This window comes from Prionailurus bengalensis, chromosome B2 (genome assembly GCF_016509475.1).
Source record: "Prionailurus bengalensis isolate Pbe53 chromosome B2, Fcat_Pben_1.1_paternal_pri, whole genome shotgun sequence".
Classification (NCBI taxonomy): domain Eukaryota; kingdom Metazoa; phylum Chordata; class Mammalia; order Carnivora; family Felidae; genus Prionailurus; species Prionailurus bengalensis.
The window spans coordinates 129,980,838-129,986,837 of record NC_057349.1 but is presented as its reverse complement, the minus strand read 5'-3'; positions in this window follow the sequence as shown (position 1 = coordinate 129,986,837).

Sequence of the window (6,000 nt, the reverse complement as noted above, 5' to 3'; positions counted from 1 at the left end):
TGGGTTTGATTGGCTGTGCCAAGGGTGAAGTGTCAGGGATTGAGGACCCAAAAACATCACTGGTCTTCCCACCAGGTGGGTTCAGACACCACTGATTTTTCAAAAAATAATACTTCTCCTTCCAGGGATTTTTGTCCTTGCAGGTATGTCCTGAGGTTCTTCAACTGGTCCAAAAATATTAGATGCCTTCCTCTTGGGCCTACTTGAAGGAACAGCTTCTTCTGGACTTACAAAAAATTGCTCAGTTCTCCCCCTGAAGGCTTCACAGCCCTGGAGCTGGCCAGCCACTCTTTCTAGCCCTTGAACATGTTGCCTTCTGCTGAAAGCCTCCCTCAGCCCTCCTAATTTTAACTTTTATATTTAGTGCATTTTTGTCTCATTAAAGAAACCCTTCTCTACCTCAGAGTCATGAAGATATTCTCCTATATTGAATAACTTCATAATTGGCCTCATATTAGATTTCATATGCACCGGGAATTGACTATTGTGTACAGTGTGAGTTAGAAGTCCAATCTCATTTTTTTCTTACATGTTGCACAGTTATCCTAGCACTATTATTAGGTAGATTTTCTTTCCTCCCTCCTCCCTGTAATATGCCTCTGTCATATATCAAGTATCCATTTGTGTGGGGACCATTTTATTTTCTTCTTGCTGAAATACAGAAACATCGTTACTTTTTTTATGTTGATTTTGTATCCAGCAACTTGACTTCACTGAATTATTGGGTTTCATGTGTTTGATTTACTTTTAAGTGCTTCAAAACTTCTGACCAAGCAAGCACACGCTCCCAGTAAGAAAATTGTTCCAAAGCGCCTCAAAGGCTCTTACAAATCTATATTTAACTTATACATTTGCTAAAGCCATTTCTTTTAAATATTAGAATGCCACTTACAAACTTGGTCACATTCTTTTTTAAATTTGAAATTACAAGTCAGTTACACATTTTAAATAAATAGAATCACAACATTAATCCGTCAGATCATCTAAAATGCCAAAGTCTTTTAAATATTACAAACACTTTAACATACATCGACAGGCTATTCTTAAACCTAACATACTAATTCTAATTATATGATTTAATTCATCATCCTTGTATTATAGATCTTCCTTTGATTGAAAAGTCAGTCACCTTCTAAATGAAGCAGCTTTAGCATTGAAGGTGATAAGAAGTTTCATTTCAGGAGAACTAAGGTTATCACCTGGAGCAAGTCATTGTTACTAAGTATGTAATTTATGATCTAAGATACTGGCCAGTAAGAAATTTGAGACTGAATGGGAACCTGGAGAAGTGTAAGTGCAAGATAATCTACAGGTGGCACCCGGGTCTTTCTAAAAATCATCTCTAGGGGCGCCTGGGTGGCGCAGTCGGTTAAGCGTCCGACTTCAGCCAGGTCACGATCTCGCGGTCCGTGAGTTCGAGCCCCGCGTCAGGCTCTGGGCTGATGGCTCAGAGCCTGGAGCCTGTTTCCGATTCTGTGTCTCCCTCTCTCTCTGCCCCTCCCCCATTCATGCTCTGTCTCTGTCCCAAAAATAAATAAACATTGAAAAAAAATTAAAAAAATAAAAATCATCTCTAAATTACGTGGCATCTAAACTCAAACTCTTCAGATGGAATTTCTCAACCTGCCTCTCTGAGTTCACAAGGCAAACATCCCAGTTAAGAATTGGGCCTGGGGCCGTTTGTACGTGGAACTTGTGTTTCAAATCTTTGTCAGTGTGTGCTTGAGCCAGGGATTGGGGAAGTGGGGGCATGGATGAATATGTCTCCTTGACCTATGGACTTTTCAGTTCTTGGGAGGGTGGAGCTAGTGGAAAGCCATAGCAAGACCCCCTGAAGTAAGGGGGCCCGGGACAAGGCCCACTCTTGTCTTGGTCTCGGGGCAAAACTGCACTAAAACTAGGACAGAACTGCAGTTGCTTTTCTATCCTTTTCAAGTAAAGCTGTGAAGCCAAGTACAAAGATTATCCTAGCAAATCAAGGGAAATGAAAAGGTATATGGGGTGCCCGGCTGGCTCAGTCAGTCAGTGGAGCACGTGACTCTTGATCTTGGGGATGTGGTGGGTTCCAAGCCCACGTTGGGTGTGGAGATTGCTTAACAAGAAAAAAATCTTGGGGCGGGGGGAAGTATACCAAAGCATTTAGCTGTCTTGAGGGCTCCAAAGATGAGACTTCAGAAATATTTTTATATCTGAACAGAACAAATCAGTTCCTCAAACCACAAAGGCCGTTAACTTACTGAAACTTATTAGAGCAGTTCTCGGTGGCCGTAATGTTAGAATTTCTTTACAAGAGAGACTTTAGAGGCAGATACCTAGTTGGAAGTGGAGAGAATTGAAACTGCATTTGCACAGTGGTTTCCGTAAACTGAAGAAAAAATGAGGGAAAGCGGCGGGCCAGTGGCACCATTAGTGCTTTGCCACGGCTGCGTGTGCCAATGTGTCCCACCCCCCACATTCCTGTTTGGCCTTAAGATACTAGAAACAAGTCAGCAGCATTAAAAATACGAAGTAGCTTCTGTGTCATTTTCTTTTTGGGGCCACTGTACACACCATATCAACACAGATCCTTTGGAGACCTCTACGTTAGGAAACACTCCTAGGTGACACATGAAGGAGATAAGCTACAAATGAATAAGTTCACAAAAATACACAGAGAGATCTTGATACATGTTCTGTTTGATGAGCAACTTGTGGAAAGTGAAAGAGGCCAGACTGATATGGATGTCATCACTTCTCTTTTACACACATACCTGTTCTAAAACGTCAAAAGCGAACAACTTCCCCGTCGTTGATTTAAAACCAAGAGGCATTAAAGCTTCCCTAGGAACCGTGCATACCTTACACTTGCTCAGATTCGAGTCAAAGGAAAGTATAGGCTCATCTCCTTTCCTCCAGTTTCACCTACGACTTTCACTCTTGGTAGACTACAAGGAATCATGTGTTTAAGGTACTTGAGGGGCGCCTGGGCGGCTCAGTTGTGACTCTTGATTTTGGCTCAGGTCACGATCACATGGTTTGTGGGACTGAGTCCCGCATCAGGCTCTGCACTGACAGTGAAGAACCTGCTTGGGATTCTATCTCTCCCTCTCTCTCTGGCCCTCCCCCACTTGTGCTCACTCTCTCAAAATAAATTAAAGCTTTAAAAAAATTTTTTTAATTGGATACTTGAAATGTTGCATATATGGTCAGTCCCATCACTTCTTGTTCTTAGATTCCATATTCTAATTTGTGATTACTGATGTTCAAGGACCTGGCTCAGCTATGAAAAAACTGTTCCTTGCAACTGAAGCAACCCTATAACAGTTAAAATTTAGTATATTTGTAGTTTTGTAAAGCTTTGTCATAGGTCTCTGCCATTAATGCCAAAGAAAATATTGCCCGCCACCCCCCCCCCCCCGCATCCACATCTCTTTAAGCTTAGGGTAGAGAATGGTGGAATTTCGAGGTGGCTAATCCCAACTCCTGGGAGATGTTTTGAGATTTTGGGTATCTCCCTAATACCAGCAGGAAGACAGTATTATAATTCAACAGTTTTTATGGAGTTCCAACAATGGGTAAATCATTATTCTAATATAACGGAGAAAAAAGTTACATATTTCAAAGGAAATTACATTCAAGTGAAATGAGTCATATGTACCCAGATTACACCATAATTTATGTAATTATTCCTTTATTGTTGGCACTAAAGTTGCTTCCAATCCTTTGCTGTCACTCAAGACATTGTCACAAACATTCATTCATTCATTCATTCATTCATCCAATAAATATTAATTTAGTGTCTCTGATATGTCAATCACTAATCTTAGTGCTGCAAGATTTCATATCACTGCAATGAATGGAATATGTATATAATACTTCAAAGTTCCTTTGTGAAATTTCTCCAGAGAAATTTTTGTTCAAAAATTGCACCAGCTTGTGATTTAATGTAATCACTAAAGAACAGAGAGGGATGACCTATTAAATCTCAAATGAAGAGTTATAGAATGCATGTCTGTGGTGATCATATTTTCCCCAGGAGCAATTATAAAAAAGATACAGTACACTTTAGGCTTTTGAAATATATGCCCAATTAGAGGCAAAACCCTTCAAAAATTGAGTTCTAGATCTGCTCAGATACATGAAACCCAGGATAGCCAGAAATGAAAACCTGAAGATAAAGACATTTTTAATCACAGGAAAATATGTCTAGCAACCTTCTTTTTAAAAATTCCCTAAATTCTATATCACCTAAATTCCCCATTCCTGTTTTTTTTTTTTATGTTTATTTATTTTTGAGAAAGAGAGTCGCAGAGTGTGAGCGAGGGAAGGGCAGAGAAAGAGAGAGACACAGATTCTGAGGCAGGCTCCAGGCTCTGAGCTGCCAGCACAGAGCCCGATGTGTGCCTGAACCCACAAACTGTGAGATCATGACCTGAGCTGAAGTCAGTCGCCCAGCTGACTGAGCCACCCAGGCCCCCCATTCCTGTTTAATCCAATTAAATATAAAACCCCAAAGTAAAAAATTTGCATGATGAGAAAGGAAGGACTGCTTATTTTCCTCCTAAATTATCAGAGTCTTATTGCCTTTGAGGATACAACAAACCAAAGTTTTGCCTTCAGCATCTCAGTCACAGGTACAGTTCCCTCTTATTGTGGTTGAGAAACTCCGGTCCCTACTTACAAAATGTTCTCAATCATCCACCTATTTGTTGGCGTTAAGTACTGTTTTGGCGACCCCTAGTGTGAAATGTGGTATCAACACTGCACGTGTTGAAAATCTTTATAATATTTTAAACTTGCTTACAGACAAAAAAATGGTAGCTAAAATAATTTTTCACCAAAGGAAATGTGACTTTATCTCATGTCAATTTGAAATTCATATTTTTCTGCAATAATAAATTTAAATGTAATTTCTGGGTATAGAAGGCATTTGACAAGAAGAGGGTGGTTAGAGAACGATATATCCATACAATGAAATATTATACAGCTGTAAAACAAGACCAAAAAGAGAGAATGAGGAAGCTCTTTCATGTACTCCATGATACATAAAAAAAAAGCACTTTGCTACCATCTACATTTTAAAAGGAGTAAAATATCATATATATTTGTGTTTGCCTATATACCTCCACTAAAAAAAGTCTCTGGAAGGATATACAAGATACACATAACAATGGTTACTTACTGAGGATGGGGATGGAAATGGGTAGATGTTAGAAACTGCATTCCTTTGTATACTTTTTTGTTTTTGAATGATGCCTTGGCTATTCAAAATATTAAATGACTTTTAAAATATTTAAAGTCATTAGCACAAGACCAAGAAAATGAAAAGATAAAATACTACCTGCATTTCCAGACTTAAAAAATACACAAAATATAATTCTGTCTAAAAATGTATATATACTTTTTATTTTCCTTATGCATTTTTAATTCTATAGTCTTTTCCAATAGAATCTTTTCTTGCATATTTTTCTTACTCAAATGCCAAATTATAAGATGGTATTTGATAGTTACATAGATGTAACTAACAGGCAGGATTGACTTGAGGTAATAATAGTATCTTGGGTCAGGAAATATTAAAGGCTCTCCTGGAATGTCTTCCCATGCCTTCTCCAAGGTCACTGGTTACAGACCAAAATTCTTTATTGCCAATACGCATAAGAAATTGTGATATTCCTTAGTAGGTCACAAGGAACATCTTTAAGTATATATAGCAGATACTTGGGAATAAATCTAACAGAAGATGTGAAAGACCTTTATGGGGAAAATTGTCCAAGCTTTATTTGAAGTAAAAAAAGTAGAAGTAAAAAACAAAATGTAATGCTTCCTATGTGCATAGATAAGAAAGCTCAATATAGTTAAGATGACAATCCTCTCCAAATAGATTAAATTAAAATTAATTTAATTACAATTCAAATTGAAGCAGGGTTTTTGCGTTATTTGCAAGCTGGTCTTGTTAAATGGAAGGTTTCTTGGTGACTTTAAGGGTCATTTGGGGAAATGATATCATCCAGAGATTTGTTT